Genomic DNA, 21,222 nt, shown 5'->3' with positions numbered 1-21,222 from the left:
CAGTCTTTGTAGTTGCAGTTGGAGTAGCAGTCGCAGTTGTAGCAGCAGTAGTAGGTGCAACTGTTGATGTACTAATTCCTGTAACAACAGAATTTAGACTGTTGTTACATTTGCGGGACCTTTACAAGCAGTAATAAATGCAGCTCTGGAAACTGTATTTCATAACAATCACCAAACAAAGCATATAAAACAACTCTTACTTGTTGCAGTCACGGTTGATGGATTCACTGGGAGGGAGAAGTTGGAACTGTTGGATACTGCCTGCACCAGGACTGTTTCCGCAGCATTAGTCTCTGGTACTGAGCTGGCATTGTTAAATACCAGCTCAGCATCTACCACAACTGAACCATTACTGTAAGATAAATTATTATTATTATAATTACTATTGTCTTTTATCTGTGACAGCTCAATATAAAATGTTAACATAATGCAAACAATTTATGACAACAAAATTGTTAATGTTAACAACCTGATTTTAAAATATGGATAGACATTTGTGATAACTGTGCATTGCTTGTATGCGCTAATGACCCAATGACAACAATTTACACCAATGTTTCGAAATTTCTAGGTAAGCATATTTTGTACTTGAATCTGCTGACTAATTTAACCATTACATTTCATTTAATGAAATAAATCTTCCAAGTGGAAATGGATTATTTACAATTCAATACATACACCTTTAATAAAGCATATATCATTATTATCATACTTTTTATTCATTATTGTTTTTTCCCTCAAATGTTAGATAAAGAGAAATGTGATATACCTGAAAGAGTTGATCACAGATCGAAGAAAAAGGAGTCCATATATATTTTTGTAGAGTTCATCAAGCTGTAGAAATGAAATTTACAAACAGTTAGTAATATTTAAAAATAAGATGTGAAAGAGTTTCTATTATATCATGATAATGTATGTTTGGTAATCCATTCTCCTGGTTTATTTAAACGCAAGATACACTGCCAGACTTCACTGTCCATCTGTATGTATTCATTTTTTTTTTTGTACAATATCCATTGTATGATAACATTATTTGTCTGGCCTAGTGCTGTTGCAGTAACCACAATATTGCAGTAGGTAGACATAGACTATGGAACAGTCAACCGTAGTGGATGGCAAGAAGCCACCACAACTGCGCTATGTTCATGTTTTTCCTATTTTTCTGTGAGATTAGGCCTTCTTATTTTACCCTTAAAGGTGTGTGAATTGGACATTTGGCAAATCCCCTGGTCCTGTCTGCTCCGGTGGCTCTTGAGGATCCTGCAATATGTGTCTTACATGCTGAGCACTAGCTTACATAGCCCTAAGCCCCTCATAACAGAACTGGGCTTGGGGTTTGTATGAATAGGCCATCATTGTTTCCTGCCACATCACGATTTAAAGGGTTTTCTGTGTTCATCAGGCACTGCTGTTCCATTTTGCCGACACATAATCAGACTAGCATATCTTGATTTTTATATACACACAGAAAAAGGTGCTAAAATCACATAGACCGTATACAATGCTGTTGAGCCACCCTGACCGCAGGGGAAATTCCCTCACCGCAGAAGCCCTAATTTGGCCCTTTAACAATCACCAGTGTCAAATATTGTGTCACATATAGCATAACTGAAAAACTTGGCCAGTACATTCACTTTTATGGTTTATTTAGAATTACATTTGAAAGGTTAATAAAAAATATAATTGTACTTACTGCTGTTGTTACTTCGGCAGCTAAAGCCTTAAACTCTGAAGACGTTTTGTTAGCAAATGCTGTCTCAAAGGTTTTCACCATGCTAAATCCCAACTTGAGCTTTGAGTCTGCTGGGGCAGCTGTTGTTTGAGTTGGAGCATCCGTTATGACAACTGGTCGTGTTGATGTTCCACTTACTGGCGGGGAGGTTGCATTGCCTAGAAGTACAAAATATATTTTAATCGATTAACAACCCTAATATAAATATATATGTATATATATATACACACCTATATATGTATATATGTTTCTATACACACACACACCCACACCCACACACCCCCACATATATATATATATATATATATATACAATAAAAAATCTACAGCAATTGATTGCTTTGTTAAATTTGTTGAGCCTTGTTATTCCATGACCTAGAAGTGGTAGTTACATACTTGTGTCAATTGCTGATTGGAAATCAGACTGCTGACAGCAAGTTACACTTAATTTTTGATACTTACATCGGAAGTGTAAAAGTGTGTTGAGAACTGATGAAGAGACAGCATTTGATCTTTTCAGTTTAAGAAAGTTCAAATGTATTGTTCAGGTTGTGTTATGACAATACCTGTTGGTGAGGTCATGTTTGCTGGTGGTGAAGTTGCATTGAGTGGTGGTGAGGTCATGTTGACTGGTGGTGAAGTTGCATTGAGTGGTGGTGAGGTCATGGTGACTGGTGGTGAAGTTGTGTTCAGTGGTGGTGAGGTCATGTTGACTGGTGGTGAAGTTGTAGTAAGTGGTGGTGAGGTCATGTTGACTGGTGGTGAAGTTGTGTTCAGTGGTGGTGAGGTCATGTTGACTGGTGGTGAAGTTGTAGTAAGTGGTGGTGAGGTCATGTTGACTGGTGGTGAAGTTGCATTGAGTGGTGGTGAGGTTATGTTGACTGGTGGTGTAGTTGCAGTGAGTGGTGGAGAGGTCATGTTGACTGGTGGTGAAGTTGTGTTAAGTGGTGGTGAGGTCATGTTGACTGGTGGTGAAGTTGTGTTAAGTGGTGGTGAGGTCATGTTGACTGGTGGTGAAGTTGTATTACCAGCTGGTGATGTAACGTTGACTGGTGGTGAGGTCACATTGGCTGGTGGTGAAGTCGCGTTGAGTGGTGGGGAGGTCATGTTGGCTGGGGATGAGGTTGTTTTAAGTTAATTATTATATATTTAATACATATGTGTACATATATATGTAATTGTACTTGCCATTTTATTTTTTTGCCACGTTCAATACCTTATATGTCTTTGAACAATATCTATATATACGGTCTATGTGATTTTAGCACCTTTTTCTGTGTGTATATAAAAAGTCTAAAACAATTGATTGCGTTGGTACATTTGTTGAGCAATGTTATTCCATAAACTAGAAGTGGTAGTTAGATACTTGTTTCAATTGCTGATTGGAAATCAGACTGTCATGACAGGAAGTTATATTGAATTGTGATACTTACATTGGATTTTAAGTGTAAAGGTGTGCTGAGGACTGATTAAGTGACAGTATTTGATCTTTCCAAGGTAAGAGTTAAAATTTTATGGTCAGGTTATGTTATGACAGTACCTGTTGGTGAGGTCATGTTGGATGGTGGTGAAGTTGCAGTGAGTGGTGGTGAGGTCATGTTGGCTGGTGGTGAAGTTGCATTGAGTGGTGGTGAAGTCATGTTGACTGGTGGTGAAGTTGCATTGAGTGGTGGCGAGGTCAAGTTGACTGGTTGTGAAGTCGCATTGACTGGTGGTGTAGTTGGTTAATTAATTATTATATATTTTTGAAAATATTAAAGTTCATAATGATTGTTTTGGTAAAGTTGTTGAGTCATGTTTTGGATTAGAAATGGTGGATAGGTACTTATGTCATTTGCAGGCATTTAGAATGATATAGATTAGAAATGATGGCCTCTCTTTAATAAAAGCCTACTTGCACTAAAGGTCTCATTCTCTCTGCAGAGGTAAATAAAGGCTCTAGCCAATATTAGACAAAATAAGGTAATTACATTCTATGTACTTGTCAAAATTGTGTTGACAACTGATTAAGTAGCTAGACAGCAAAGAGAGAAACAGGCAGAACGGAGCTCTTCCAGATGTAACTGGAAGCTAACTAACTCAGCCTCTTAATAGATTTACAATTTCATGAACAGGTTGTGTTATAAAAAATACCTGGGATGGGAGTTGTATTCAACGGTGTTGTAGGTGCAGCTGTGGTTGCAGTTTGTGTCATCACAACTGAAAAAAACAATAATCAAATAAGTAATTGTGTTGTCTTAAAAATATTTTTGTACTCATATAAACAATATGTGCTTTGCAATAATCATTCTCAAAATTCAACATTCAATGGTTAGTCATTTTTACAAAATTATTATCTGGGAATTATATATGGTCTTACCGGTTGCTGTAATAGATGATGTGTTGACACTCAGGGAAAGGTTACCGCTGGAAACAGCAGTCGCCAAAGTTTCAATGGCAGAACTGGCATTTGGTAGTGTGGTCGCATTGTTGAATATCAGCTCAGCATCAACCACAACGGAACCTTGACTGTAAAATAAATATTTTTGAAAAGTTATTTTATAATGCTGTAATCTTATTTGATCATTGTGGACATTGTTGTATAACTAAGGCTCCAAGTCAACAATACAAAGTACATCTATGAATGAAAAAAAACAATAAAAATATGTTCATACTGTACAATCAAAACACTTTGTTCTTAAACCTATTATAAACCATACAAATCAAACTTTAGCACTATGTAAAATGTAATAGCAGGAGCAATATTCCATACCTGAAGCTCTTGATGACAGTTCGTTTGAAGCTGTCTCCATATTTTTCTGAATACACCTTGTTGAGCTGTAAATTAGTTTTAATGAGATTGATACAATTTTAAAATACAAGAAAAAGTTGAAAGTATGCTACAACTTTTCCATCTTTCTTCACTACTCTGATTTTGCACTTTATTTTTTAGCTTAAAAGTGGTTTCTCCTGTTCAGTCATAATAATCATTTGCATCTGACATTATTCACATTTTGTGAAACCTCACATTTCTAAGTATCTCTGTTCCTGCCATGTCAAACTTGAGTATTGAAAATATATCGCTATGCAATACACAAATGTAAACTGTTCTGATTGTATTTGTCTATTGTTTAAGTGAAATCCATTTTTCTGACTTCATTTGCGTTAACATTGTATATTACCTGCTATTGTACATTGACAATCCATTGTCACTACAAAATCAAAGTCGATCTACTTTGAGAGAAATTAAGGAGACAGGAAACGTTTGAAGTTCTGTCATCTAAACTTTCTACGTTTCATCTGGGATTTCATCATAGAGAGATGAGTAATGCAATCGAATATGTAGAAACTTGCCTCTGTGGTCACTGTGTTTTCTAATTCCTTGAACTCTGGTGAGGATGCATTTGTAAGTTGTTGTGTGAAATTTTTCTGCAACTTGAATCCCAGGTTGATTTTTGGCTCTTGAGTTGGGGCAACTGTTGTAGTTGGAACAACAGTTGTGATTGTTGGTGGTGTTGTTGTAACAGGTGAAGAACTTGTGTTCACTAGAAATGAATAAAAAAGTACAACAAGAAAAGCTGTGTTAATAAATATAAAAGTGCAAGTTATTGCTAACATTGTGATAAAGATACCTCACGCAGCTGCATTTCTTAGTGCAACAATCATGCTGTCGAGAAAAGTGTGATTTTAGTTGTGATTGTTACAAAAACTTTGGAAACTACATTGATAACTTGGTTATGGGAAAAAATTAATTACATGGTAATGACGTTGTGTTCACTGGTGGTGAAGTTGCATTGAGTGGTGGTGAGGTCATGTTGACTGGTGGTGATGTTGTGTTAAGTGGTGGTGATGTCATGTTGACTGGTGGTGAAGTTGTATTACCAGCTGGTGATGTAACATTGACTGATGGTGAGGTCACGTTGGCTGGTGGTGAAGTTGCGTTGAGTGGTGGGGAGGTCATGTTGGCTGGGGATGAAGTTGTTTTAAGTTAATTATTATATATTTAATACATATGGGTACATATATATGTAATTGTACTTGCCATTTTATTTTTTTGCCACTTTCAATACCTTATATGTCTTTGAACAATATCTATATATATAAGTCTAAAACAATTGATTGCCTTGGTACATTTGTTGAGCAATGTTATTCCATAAACTAGAAGTGGTAGTTAGATACTTGTTTCAATTGCTGATTGGAAATCAGACTGTCATGACAGGAAGTTATATTGAATTGTGATACTTACATTGTATTTTTAGTGTAAAGGTGTGCTGAGGACTGATTAAGTGACAGTATTTGATCTTTCCGAGGTAAGAGTTAAAATTTCATGGTCAGGTTATGTTATGACAGTACCTGTTGGTGAGGTCATGTTGGATGGTGGTGAAGTTGCAGTGAGTGGTGGTGAGGTCATGTTGACTGGTGGTGAAGTTGCATTGAGTGCTGGTGAGGTTATGTTGACTGGTGGTGTAGTTGCAGTGAGTGGTGGTGAGGTCATGTTGACTGGTGGTGAAGTTGCATTGAGTGGTGGTGAGGTTATGTTGGCTGGTGGTGAAGTCATGTTGACTGGTGGTGAAGTTGCATTGAGTGGTGGTGAAATCATGTTGACTGGTGGTGAAGTTGCATTGAGTGGTGGTGAGGTCATGTTGACTGGTGGTGATGTTGTGTTAAGTGGTGGTGAGGTCATGTTGACTGGTGGTGAAGTTGTATTACCAGCTGGTGATGTAATGTTGACTGATGGTGAGGTCACGTTGGCTGGTGGTGAAGTCGCGTTGAGTGGTGGGGAGGTCATGTTGGCTGGGGATGAAGTTGTTTTAAGTTAATTATTATATATTTAATACATATGTGTACATATATATGTAATTGTACTTGCCATTTAATTTTTTTGCCACTTTCAATACCTTATATGTCTTTGAACAATATCTATATATATATAAGTCTAAAACAATTGATTGCTTTGATACATTTGTTGAGCAATGTTATTCCATAAACTAGAAGTGGTAGTTAGATACTTGTTTCAATTGCTGATTGGAAATCAGACTGTCATGATAGGAAGTTATATTGAATTGTGAAACTTACATTGGATTTTAAGTGTAAAGGTGTGCTGAGGACTGATTAAGTGACAGTATTTGATCTTTCCGAGGTAAGAGATAAAATTTCATGGTCAGGTTATGTTATGACAGTACCTGTTGGTGAGGTCATGTTGGATGGTGGTGAAGTTGCAGTGACTGGTGGTGTAGTTGCAGTGAGTGGTGGTGAAGTCATGTTGACTGGTGGTGAAGTTGGATTGAGTGGTGGCGAGGTCAAGTTGACTGGTGGTGAAGTTGCACTGACTGGTGGTGTAGTTGGTTAAATTAATTATTATATATTTTTGAAAATATTAAAGTTCATATTGATTGTTTTGGTAAAGTTGTTGAGTCATGTTTTTCCAAGGATTAGAAATGGTGGATAGGTACTTGTGTCATTTGCAGGCATTTAGAATGATATAGATTAGGAATGATGGCCTCTCTTTAATAAAAGCCTACTTGCACTAAAGGTCTCGTTCTCTCTGCAGAGGTAAATAAAGGCCCTAGCCAATATTAGACAAAATAAAGTAATTACATTATATGTTCTTGTCAAAATTGTGTTGACAACTGATTAAGTAGCTAGACAGCAAAGAGAGAAACAGGCATAACGGAGCTCTTCCAGATGTAACTGGAAGCTAACTAACTCAGCCTCTTAGTAGATTTACAATTTCATGAACAGGTTGTGTTATAAAAAATACCTGGGATGGGAGTTGTATTCAACGGTGTTGTAGATGCAGCTGTGGTTGCAGTTTGTGTCATCACAACTGAAAAAAACAATAATCAAATAAGTAATTGTGTTGTCTTAAAAATATTTTTGTACTCATATAAACAATATGTGCTTTGCAATAATCATTCTCAAAATTCAACATTCAATGGTTAGTCATTTTTACAAAATTATTATCTGGGAATTATATATGGTCTTACCGGTTGCTGTAATAGATGATGTGTTGACACTCAGGGAAAGGTTACCGCTGGAAACAGCAGTCGCCAAAGTTTCAGTTGCAGAACTGGCATTTGGAAGTGTGGTCGCATTGTTGAATATCAGCTCAGCATCAACCACAACGGAACCTTGACTGTAAAATAAATATTTTTTGAAAAGTAATTTTTTTAATGCTGCAATCTTATTTGATCATTGTGGCCATTGTTGTATAACTAAGGCTCCAAGTCAACGATGAAAAGTACATCTATGAATGAAAAAAAACAATAAAAATATTTTCATACTATCAAAACACTTTGTTCTTAAACTTATTATAAACCATACAAATCAATCTTTAGCACGAAAATCCTATCAATTCATATTATCAGCAAATAAAAATGTATTTATTAGCAAACCAGAAAAAGCAACTATGTAAAATGTAATAGCAGGAGCAATATTCCATACCTGAAGCCCTTGATGACAGTTCGATTGAAGCTGTCTCCATATTTTTGTGAATACACCTTGTTGAGCTGTAAATTAGTTTTAATGAGATTGATACAATTTTAAAATACAAGAAAAAGTTGAAAGTATGCTACAACTTTTAAATCTTTCTTCACTACTCTGATTTTGCACTTTATTTTTTAGCTTAAAAATAGTTTCTCCAGTTCAGTCATAATAATCATTTGCATCTGACATTATTCACATTTTGTGAAACCTCACATTTCTAAGTATCTCTGTTCCTGCCTTGTCAAACTTGAGTATTGAAAATATATTGTCATGCAATACACAAATGTAAACTGTTCTGATTGTATTTGTCTATTGTTTAAGTGAAATCCATTTTTCTGACTGTATTTGCGTTAACATTGTATGTTACCTGCTATTGTACATTGACAATCCATTGTCACTACAAAATCAAAGTCGATCTACTTTGAGAGAAATTAAGGAGACAGGAAACGTTTGAAGTTCTGTCATCTAAACTTTCTACATTTCATCTGGGATTTCATCATAGAGAGATGAGTAATGCAATCGAATATGTAGAAACTTGCCTCTGTGGTCACTGTGTTTTCTAATTCCTTGAACTCTGGTGAGGATGCATTTGTAAGTTGTTGTGTGAAATTTTTCTGCAACTTGAATCCCAGGTTGATTTTTGGCTCTTGAGTTGGGGCAACTGTTGTAGTTGTGGTTGGAGCAACAGTTGTGATTGTTGGTGGTGTTGTTGTTACAGGTGAAGAACTTGTGTTCACTAGAAATGAATAAAAAAGTACAACAAGAAAAGCTGTGTTAATAAATATAAAAGTGCAAGTTATTGCTAACATTGTGATAAAGATACCTCACGCAGCTGCATTTCTTAGTGCAACACTCATGCTACCTATAAAAGTGTGATTTTAGTTGTGATTGTTACAAAAACTTTGGAAACTACATTGATAACTTGGTTATGGGAAAAAATTAATTACATGGTAATGACGTTGTGTTCACTGGTGGTGAAGTTGCATTGAGTGGTAGTGAGGTCATGTTGACTGGTGGTGATGTTGTGTTAAGTGGTGGTGATGTCATGTTGACTGGTGGTGAAGTTGTATTACCAGCTGGTGATGTAACATTGACTGATGGTGAGGTCACGTTGGCTGGTGGTGAAGTCGCGTTGAGTGGTGGGGAGGTCATGTTGGCTGGGGATGAAGTTGTTTTAAGTTAATTATTATATATTTAATGCATATGCGTACATATATATGTAATTGTAATTGCCATTTTATTTTTTTTGCCACTTTCAATACCTTATATGTCTTTGAACAATATCTATATATATATAAGTCTAAAACAATTGATTGCCTTGGTACATTTGTTGAGCAATGTTATTCCATAAACTAGAAGTGGTAGTTAGATACTTGTTTCAATTGGTGATTGGAAATCAGACTGTCATGACAGGAAGTTATATTGAATTGTGATACTTACATTGGATTTTAAGTGTAAAGGTGTGCTGAGGACTGATTAAGTGACAGTATTTGATCTTTCCGAGGTAAGAGATAAAATTTCATGGTCAGGTTATGTTATGACAGTACCTGTTGGTGAGGTCATGTTGGATGGTGGTGAAGTTGCAGTGAGTGGTGGTGAGGTTATGTTGACTGGTGGTGTAGTTGCAGTGAGTGGTGGTGAAGTCATGTTGGCTGGTGGTGAAGTTGCATTGAGTGGTGGCGAGGTCAAGTTGACTGGTGGTGAAGTTGCACTGACTGGTGGTGTAGTTGGTTAAATTAATTATTATATATTTTTGAAAATATTAAAGTTCATATTGATTGTTTTGGTAAAGTTGTTGAGTCATGTTTTTCCAAGGATTAGAAATGGTGGATAGGTACTTGTGTCATTTGCAGGCATTTAGAATGATATAGATTAGGAATGATGGCCTCTCTTTAATAAAAGCCTACTTGCACTAAAGGTCTCGTTCTCTCTGCAGAGGTAAATAAAGGCCCTAGCCAATATTAGACAAAATAAAGTAATTACATTATATGTTCTTGTCAAAATTGTGTTGACAACTGATTAAGTAGCTAGACAGCAAAGAGAGAAACAGGCATAACGGAGCTCTTCCAGATGTAACTGGAAGCTAACTAACTCAGCCTCTTAGTAGATTTACAATTTCATGAACAGGTTGTGTTATAAAAAATACCTGCGATGGGAGTTGTATTCAACGGTGTTGTAGATGCAGCTGTGGTTGCAGTTTGTGTCATCACAACTGAAAAAAACAATAATCAAATAAGTAATTGTGTTGTCTTAAAGATATTTTTGTACTCATATAAACAATATGTGCTTTGCAATAATCATTCTCAAAATTCAACATTCAATGGTTAGTCATTTTTACAAAATTATTATCTGGGAATTATATATGGTCTTACCGGTTGCTGTAATAGATGATGTGTTGACACTCAGGGAAAGGTTACCGCTGGAAACAGCAGTCGCCAAAGTTTCAGTTGCAGAACTGGCATTTGGAAGTTTGGTCGCATTGTTGAATATCAGCTCAGCATCAACCACAACGGAACCTTGACTGTAAAATAAATATTTTTTGAAAAGTAATTTTTTTAATGCTGTAATCTTATTTGATCATTGTGGCCATTGTTGTATAACTAAGGCTCCAAGTCAACGATGAAAAGTACATCTATGAATGAAAAAAAACAATAAAAATATTTTCATACTATCAAAACACTTTGTTCTTAAACTTATTATAAACCATACAAATCAATCTTTAGCACGAAAATCCTATCAATTCATATTATCAGCAAATAAAAATGTATTTATTAGCAAACCAGAAAAAGCAACTATGTAAAATGTAATAGCAGGAGCAATATTCCATACCTGAAGCCCTTGATGACAGTTCGATTGAAGCTGTCTCCATATTTTTGTGAATACACCTTGTTGAGCTGTAAATTAGTTTTAATGAGATTGATACAATTTTAAAATACAAGAAAAAGTTGAAAGTATGCTACAACTTTTAAATCTTTCTTCACTACTCTGATTTTGCACTTTATTTTTTAGCTTAAAAATAGTTTCTCCAGTTCAGTCATAATAATCATTTGCATCTGACATTATTCACATTTTGTGAAACCTCACATTTCTAAGTATCTCTGTTCCTGCCTTGTCAAACTTGAGTATTGAAAATATATTGTCATGCAATACACAAATGTAAACTGTTCTGATTGTATTTGTCTATTGTTTAAGTGAAATCCATTTTTCTGACTGTATTTGCGTTAACATTGTATGTTACCTGCTATTGTACATTGACAATCCATTGTCACTACAAAATCAAAGTCGATCTACTTTGAGAGAAATTAAGGAGACAGGAAACGTTTGAAGTTCTGTCATCTAAACTTTCTACATTTCATCTGGGATTTCATCATAGAGAGATGAGTAATGCAATCGAATATGTAGAAACTTGCCTCTGTGGTCACTGTGTTTTCTAATTCCTTGAACTCTGGTGAGGATGCATTTGTAAGTTGTTGTGTGAAATTTTTCTGCAACTTGAATCCCAGGTTGATTTTTGGCTCTTGAGTTGGGGCAACTGTTGTAGTTGTGGTTGGAACAACAGTTGTGATTGTTGGTGGTGTTGTTGTTACAGGTGAAGAACTTGTGTTCACTAGAAATGAATAAAAAAGTACAACAAGAAAAGCTGTGTTAATAAATATAAAAGTGCAAGTTATTGCTAACATTGTGATAAAGATACCTCACGCAGCTGCATTTCTTAGTGCAACACTCATGCTACCTATAAAAGTGTGATTTTAGTTGTGATTGTTACAAAAACTTTGGAAACTACATTGATAACTTGGTTATGGGAAAAAATTAATTACATGGTAATGACGTTGTGTTCACTGGTGGTGAAGTTGCATTGAGTGGTGGTGAGGTCATGTTGACTGGTGGTGATGTTGTGTTAAGTGGTGGTGAGGTCATGTTGACTGGTGGTGAAGTTGTATTACCAGCTGGTGATGTAACATTGACTGATGGTGAGGTCACATTGGCTGGTGGTGAAGTCGCGTTGAGTGGTGGGGAGGTCATGTTGGCTGGGGATGAAGATGTTTTAAGTTAATTATTATATATTTAATGCATATGCGTACATATATATGTAATTGTAATTGCCATTTTATTTTTTTGCCACTTTCAATACCTTATATGTCTTTGAACAATATCTATATATATAAGTCTAAAACAATTGATTGCCTTGGTACATTTGTTGAGCAATGTTATTCCATAAACTAGAAGTGGTAGTTAGATACTTGTTTCAATTGCTGATTGGAAATCAGACTGTCATGACAGGAAGTTATATTGAATTGTGATACTTACATTGGATTTTAAGTGTAAAGGTGTGCTGAGGACTGATTAAGTGACAGTATTTGATCTTTCCGAGGTAAGAGATAAAATTTCATGGTCAGGTTATGTTATGACAGTACCTGTTGGTGAGGTCATGTTGGATGGTGGTGAAGTTGCAGTGAGTGGTAGTGAGGTCATGTTGACTGGTGGTGAAGTTGCATTGAGTGGTGGTGAGGTCATGTTGGCTGGTGGTGAAGTTGCATTGAGTGGTGGTGAAGTCATGTTGACTGGTGGTGAAGTTGCATTGAGTGGTGGCGAGGTCAAGTTGACTGGTGGTGAAGTTGCACTGACTGGTGGTGTAGTTGGTTAAATTAATTATTATATATTTTTGAAAATATTGAAGTTCATAATGATTGTTTTGGTAAAGTTGTTGAGTCATGTTTTTCCAAGGATTAGAAATGGTGGATAGGTACTTGTTTCATTTGCAGGCATTTAGAATGATATAGATTAGGAATGATGGCCTCTCTTTAATAAAAGCCTACTTGCACTAAAGGCCTCGTTCTCTCTGCAGAGGTAAATAAAGGCCCTAGCCAATATTAGACAAAATAAAGTAATTACATTCTATGTTCTTGTCAAAATTGTGTTGACAACTGATTAAGTAGCTAGACAGCAAAGAGAGAAACAGGCAGAACGGAGCTCTTCCAGATGTAACTGGAAGCTAACTAACTCAGCCTCTTAATAGATTTACAATTTCATGAACAGGTTGTGTTATAAAAAATACCTGGGATGGGAGTTGTATTCAACGGTGTTGTAGGTGCAGCTGTGGTTGCAGTTTGTGTCATCACAACTGAAAAAAACAATAATCAAATAAGTAATTGTGTTGTCTTAAAAATAATTTTGTACTCATATAAAAAATATGTGCTTTGCAATAATCATTCTCAAAATTCAACATTCAATGGTTAGTCATTTTTACAAAATTATTATCTGGGAATTATATATGGTCTTACCGGTTGCTGTAATAGATGATGTGTTGACACTCAGGGAAAGGTTACCGCTGGAAACAGCAGTCGCCAAAGTTTCAGTTGCAGAACTGGCATTTGGAAGTGTGGTCGCATTGTTGAATATCAGCTCAGCATCAACCACAACGGAACCTTGACTGTAAAATAAATATTTTTTGAAAAGTAATTTTTTTAATGCTGTAATCTTATTTGATCATTGTGGCCATTGTTGTATAACTAAGGCTCCAAGTCAACGATGAAAAGTACATCTATGAATGAAAAAAAACAATAAAAATATTTTCATACTATCAAAACACTTTGTTCTTAAACCTATTATAAACCATACAAATCAAACTTTAGCACTATGTAAAATGTAATAGCAGGAGCAATATTCCATACCTGAAGCTCTTGATGACAGTTTGTTTGAAGCTGTCTCCATATTTTTCTGAATACACCTTGTTGAGCTGTAAATTAGTTTTAATGAGATTGATACAATTTTAAAATACAAGAAAAAGTTGAAAGTATGCTACAACTTTTCCATCTTTCTTCACTATTCTGATTTTGCACTTTATTTTTTAGCTTAAAAGTGGTTTCTCCTGTTCAGTCATAATAATCATTTGCATCTGACATTAATCACATTTTGTGAAACCTCACATCTCTAAGTATCTCTGTTCCTGCCTTGTCAAACTTGAGTATTGAAAATATATTGTCATGCAATACACAAATGTAAACTGTTCTGATTGTATTTGTCTATTGTTTAAGTGAAATCCATTTTTCTGACTGTATTTGCGTTAACATTGTACATTACTGTACATTGACAATCCATTGTCACTACAAAATCAAAGTCGATCTACTTTGAGAGAAATTAAGGAGACATGAAACGTTTGAAGTTCTGTCATTTAAACTGTCTATGCTTCATCTGGGATTTCATCATAAAGAGATGAATTATTCAATTGAATATGTAGAAACTTGCCTCTGTGGTCACTGTGTTTTCTAATTCCTTGAACTCTGGCGAGGATGTATTTGTAAGTTGTTGTGTAAAAGTTTTCTGCAACTTGAATCCCAGGTTAATTTTTGGCTCTTGAGTTGGAGCAACTGTTGTAGTTGTGGTTGGAGCAACAGTTGTGATTGTTGGTGGTGTTGTTGTTACAGGTGAAGAACTTGTGTTCACTAGAAATGAATATAAAAGTACAACAAGAAAAGCTGCGTTAACAAATATAAAAGTGCAAGTTATAGTGCTAACATTGTGATAAAGATACCTCACGCAGCTGCATTTCTTAGTGTAGCACTCATGCTAACTAAAAAACTGTGATTTTAGTTGTGATTATTACAAAAGATTTGGAAACTAAATTGATAAATTGGTTATAGGAAAAATTATTTACCTGGCAATGACGTTGTGTTCACTGGTGGTGAAGTTGCATTGACTGGTGGTGATGTCATGTTGACTGGTGATGAAGTTGTGTTGAGTGGTGATGAGGTCATGTTGACTGGTGGTGAAGTTGTATTACCTGCTGGTGATGTAACATTGACTGGTGGTGAGGTCACGTTGGCTGGTGGTGAATTCGCATTGAGTGTTGGTGAGGTCACATTGACTGTTGGTGAAATTGTTTCAATTAAGTCAATTATTATATATATAGCATATATATTAAAGACTAAAACAATGGACTGCTTTGGCAAATTTGTTGAGCAATGTTATTCCATAAACTAAAAGTCGTAGTTACATACTTGTCTCAACTGCTGATTGGAAATTAGACTGGTGACAGCAAGTTGCACAGTTGTGATAATTACATTGGATTTTCTAGTGTAAAAGTGTGTTGAGAACTTATGAAGTGACAGTATTTGCTCTTTTCAGTTTAAGAAAGTCGAAATTTATTGTTCAGGTTGTGTAATGAAAATACCTGCTGGTGAGGTCATGTTTGCTGGTGGTGAAGTTGCATTGAGTGGTGGTGAGGTCGTGTTGGCTAGTGGTGAAGTTGCATTGAGTGGTGGTAAGGTCATGTTGACTGGTGGTGTAGTTGTATTACCTGCTGGTGATGTAACGTTGACTGGTGGTGAGGTCATGTTGGCTGGTGGTGAAGTCGCATTGAGTGGTGGCGAGGTCAAGTTGGCTGTTGGTGAAATTGTTTTAATTAAGTTTATTATTATATATATATAACATATATATTAAAGACTATAACAATGGACTGCTTTGGTAAATTTGTTGAGCCATGTTATTTCATAAACTAGAAGTGGTAGTCACATACTTGTCTCAATTGCTGATTGGAAATTAGACTGCTGACAGCAAGTTGCACTGAGTTGTGATAATTACATTAGCGATTTTCTGCGTAAAAGTGTGTTGAGAACTTATGAAATGACAGTATTTGCTCTTTTCAGTTTAAGAGAGTTCAAATATATTTTTCAGGTTGTGTAATGCTAATACCTGCTGGCGAGGTCATGTTTGCTGGTGGTGAAGTTGCATTGAGTGGTGGTGAGGTCATGTTTGCTGGTGGTGAAGTTGCATTGAGTGGTGGTGAGGTCATGTTGACTGGTGTTGTAGTTGCATTGAATGGTGTTGAGGTTATGTTGGCTGGTGATGAAGTTGCATTGAGTGGTGGTGAGGTTATGGTGACTGGTGGTGAAGTTGCATTGAGTGGTGGTGGAGCGCTTGTGATGACTAAAAATGTATACAAAAGTAAAGCAATAAAGGTTGCATTAACATAGTATGTAGAGATTACATGCTAATGATGTGAAAAACATATATTAGGCAACTATATTTATTTTTGTAGATGACATGTTATCTAGAAAACAAGTATATGTTATTAACTGTTCGTGAAGTTGTTATGAAAATGTATGAAACTGCATTGGCAAATTGGCTGTGGGAGAAAATGCATTACCTAGCAATGACATTGTGGTGACTGGTGGTGAGGGTTCATTAATTGGTGGTGATGTAATGTTGACTGGTGCTGATGTATTGACTGATGGGAAGGTTGCATGAAATGGTTGTGATGTAACTTTAACTGGTGGTGATGTCGTGTTCAATAATGGTGATGTATTAAATGGTGGTGACGTAACATTGACTGGTGGTGACGTTTTATTCGTTGGCAGTGATGTTGTATTGACTGATGGTGAGGTCATGTTGACTGGTGACAAGGTTGTATTAAGTGGTGGTGATGTCATTTTTAATGGTGGTGAGGTTGTGTTAACTGTTGATGATGTCATGTTACCGGGGGAGGTGGTTGCAGTGATGGGCTGTGATGTAATGTTGAGTGGTGCTGAGGTTACATAAGTCGGCAGTGAGGTTGCATTGAATGGTGGGGAGGTCTTGTTGATCGGTGGTGTTTTATCAGTTTTATAACCTGGAAGGGATGTAACGTTGAGTGGTGGTGAGGTTGCATTGACTGGGTGTGATGTAATTGTGACTGGTGTCGATGTTGCATTGACTGGTGGTGATGTCAGGTTTACTAGTGATGGGGTTGTATTAACTGATGGTGATGTGATGTTTACTGGTAGGAAGGTTACATTGACTGTTTTTGAAGTACCATTAACTGGTGATGTTGTTACATTGACTGGTGGTGATGTTTTATTAACTGGTGGTGAAGTTGCATTAACTGGTGTAGAGGTTAAGTTGACTGGTGATGAGGTTGCATTAGCTAGTGGAGATATCATGTGAACATGTGGTGAAGTTACATGGACAGGTAGTGATGTCATATTGACTGATGTTGAGGTTGCATTGACTGTTTCCAATGTAACACTGACCGTTGTAAGGTCACATTCAGTGGGTGTGATGTAATGTTGATTGGTATCAATGTTGTGATTTTATTAATTGGTAGTGGTGTAGTATTGACTGGTGTTGATGTCATGTTGACTGGTGAGAAGGTTATGTTAAGTGATGTTGCTGTAATTTGTATTGATGGTGAGGTCGTATGAACTGTTGCTGATGTTTTATTATCTGCAAGTGATGTAACGTCGATTGGTTGTGATGACGTGTTGACTGGTGGTGAACTTGCATTGACTAATGGTGATGTCATGTTGATGGGTGGTAATGTTGAATTGACTGGTTGTGATGTAATGTTGGGTGGTGGTGACATTGCATTGACTGGTGATGAGGTTGTATCAACTGGGTGTGGTGTAATATTGGCTGGTGGTGATGTTGCATTAACTAGAGGGGAGATCATGTTCACTGGTGACGAGGTTGCATTAACTCGTGGTGCAATTGCATTGACTTGTGGTGAAGTAATGTTGGCTGTTGTGGTTGCATTGACTGGTTGTGATGTAATGTTGAGTGGTGGTGAGGTCATGTAGACTGGTGGTGAAGTTGTGTTACCTGCTGGTGATGTAACGTTGACCGGTGGTGAGGTTGGATTTACTGATAGTGAAGTTGTGTTGAATGGTGGCAAAGTTATAGTGAGTGGTGCTGAGTTAATAAAGACTGGTAGTGAAGTAGTACTGGTTCTTTACTATATACTAATGCCCGTACTGATTCAAAATCATACCGTCTTTACAGCAAGGTACAGTGAATTGTGATACTGTATTGTTTTGTAACACTGACAAGTAGTCAATTCAAATACAGGCCGGGATAAAAACAATGGTGGCCAAACTCCTGATGCCTGTTGTATAATGTGTATGCCAATTAAATCTGCAGTGCATAACTCTGTCGAAGCTACCTTTCTAACTCTTTACAAGTATTAAAATTAAGTTTGATTTTAGGTTATAATATTCTCACAATATATTTGCTATGATGGCTATTGTGTTCAAAAGGATCACACCATGCCATGACTCCATGTGAAGACATTGGTCTCACAGGTTATCATGCAGGGACCAAATTTCAATATTGCCGAACTTTCGTTAAGTCAGTTGCAGTGCTAATTCATAGATATTAGCTAAATTGATTCAGATAAAAGCTGATAGAGAAAGTCTCTGTGTATATTAACTGCCCATTTTGTTGCCTTTTTTGAATTAATTTCATCCGACTCTTACTCTATCATGAATTTAGAATGGTGATTAAACTTGAGCCAAACGACATACGCAATACTCACTTTTAATGTACACCTGCCAACCAATCAGGAAGAAGCATTCACTGAGACCATGGTAGAAGTGACAGTGTTTGATCTTTTAAACTTAATAGAATAAAAATGTCATATGCGAGGTGTGTTATGGCAATACCTGGTGAGGCAGTTGTATTCATCAGTGTTGAAGGAGCAGTTGTAGCTGGGGCTTCAGTTGGTGCTAGCACAACTGAAAACAACAATTATCAAAAAGGTTATTATGTCGTCTTAAAACATGTTTTCATCATCATGTATGTATTATGTGCTTGCAATTGTGATTTTCAAAATTAAACATTCCAATATTGGTCATTTAAAAAAAATATTATTCATTAATAATAACTTACCAGTTGCAGTAATAGATGCTTTGTCGACACTCAGGGAAAAGTTACCGCTGGAAGCAGCAGTCGCCAACGTATCGGCAGCCGCAGTGGCATTTGGCAGTGTATTCGCCTCATTGAATATCAGTTCAACATCTGCCACAACGGATCCCGGCCTGTCACACAATAATTTGTGCATAATTGTTAATCATTTAATGCCACAAACTGATTGATTGTATTGTTGTTATAGCTGCCTATAACATGAAAGTATGAGTATTAATTAGCCGCCAATAAGTAAAGTATTTATAAATAAAAAACAAATCAAATGAATTCATGAAACATGGCTACTGTCCTTTTACATGTACTGCAAACCATTCAGTAACAAGAAGAAGCAATGTTACATACTTGAAGCTGTTGATAACGGTCCGATTGAAACTATCTCCAAACTTTTCTGAATAAACCTGGTTGAGCTGTGAATGAACAGTATTAAAAGACATTTAAAAGGGTTAATGGAAATACATATGAGACAAGAAAACTGATATGCCACATCGACCCCATATCATGTTTCCACTCTTATTTATTTCAAGGCCATGAAAGTGGTTGAAAATATACAAACTTACCTGATTGGCTACTTTGTTTTCTAATGCCTTGAACTCTGGTGAGGTTTTGTTTTCGAGTTCTGATGTAAAATTTTGCACCAACTTAAATCCCAGCTTAATTTTAGGCTCTGGTGGTGGTGCAGGAGTTGTAGTTGGAGCTGGGGCACCTGTAGTTGTGATACTTGGTGGGGCTGATGTTGCAGATGTTCCATTTACTGGTGGAGAGCTTGTGATGACTAGAAGTTAAAACAAAAGTAAATCAAGAAAAGCTGCATTAACATACATTATCTAGACATTACATGCTAAGGATGTGAAAAACACACTTTATGCAACTACAGTTCTTGGTGTAGCTCACATGACATCTAGAAAAACAAGTATATGTTATTGACTGTTGGTGAAGTTGTTATGAAAAGTAATGAAACTGCATTGGCAAATTGATTATGGGATGAGATGCATTCCCTAGCAATGACATTGTAGTGACTGGTGGTGAGGTTGCATTGACTGGTGGGGAGATTACATTAACTGGTGGTGAGGTCATGTTGACTGGTGGTGAGTTTAAAGAGACTGGTGGTGATGTCATATTGACTGGTGTTGAGGTTGTATTGACTGGTTCTAATGTCACACTCACTGGTGGGGACGTTGCATTCGGTGGTTGTGATGTAATGTTGACTAATGTGGATGTTGTATTAACTAGTGGAAATGTCATGGTGACTGATATTGAAATTGCATTAATCGATGGTGATGTCATTTTGATTGGTAATGAAGTTGCATTGCCTAGTGGTGATGTGATGTTTACTGGCGATGAGGTTGCAATAACTGCTGCTGATGTGATGTTTACTGTTGGGGAGGTCGCATTGATTGGTTGTGATGTAACATTCACTGGAGGTATTGTCGCATTGAGTGGGGGTGATGTGTTCTTGACTGGAGGTGAGGTTGAATTAACTGGTACTGTGATTGCATTGACTGATGGTGAGGTTCTTTTGACCGGTGATGAGGTTGTATTAACTGGTGGTGATGTCATGTTGACTGGCGGTGCAGATCTATTAATTGGTAGTGATTTTGTATTTCTTGGTGATGAGGTCATGATGATTGGTAATGAAGGTGTATTAAGTGGTGGTGATGTCATGTTTATTGGTAGTGGGGTTTCATTTACTGGCAGTGAAGTTGCTTTGACTGGTGGTGAGGTAATGTTGACCAATGGTGAGATTGCATTGACTAGTTTTAATGTAACATTGGCTGATAGTGAGGTTGCATTAAGTGGTTTTGATGTATTGTTAACTGATGTTGGTGTTTTATTTAATGGCGGTGATGTCATGATGACTGGTAAGGTTCCATTAACTGATAGTGAGGTTGCGTTGACTGTTGGTGTTGTCATATTTACTGGTGAGAAGGTTGCATTGACTGGTTTTGATGTAACATTGACTGGTGTTGTTATTGCATTTAATGGTGGCGAGGTCCTGTTGACTATTGATGAGGTTGCATTAAATTGTAGTGCTGTAATTTTTACTGATGGTGAGGTCGTATGAACTGTTGCTGATGTTTTATTACCTGCAAGTGATGTAACGTTGATTGGTGGTGAACTTGCATTGAATAATGGTGATGTCATGTTGATGGGTAGTGAAGTTGAATTGACTGGTTGTGATGTAATGTTGAGTGGTGTTGATGTTACATTTAGTGGTTGTGATGTAACATTGAATGGTGAAGAGGTCATTTTGACTGGTGATGAGGTTGTATCAACTGGGCTTGACGTAATGTTGGCTGGTGATGTTGTTACATTAACTAGTGGTGAGGTCATGGTGATTAGTGATGAGGT

Source organism: Scomber scombrus, chromosome 2 (assembly GCF_963691925.1).
Source record: "Scomber scombrus chromosome 2, fScoSco1.1, whole genome shotgun sequence".
NCBI classification, from domain to species: domain Eukaryota; kingdom Metazoa; phylum Chordata; class Actinopteri; order Scombriformes; family Scombridae; genus Scomber; species Scomber scombrus.
Note: the sequence above shows the minus strand (reverse complement) of the source record.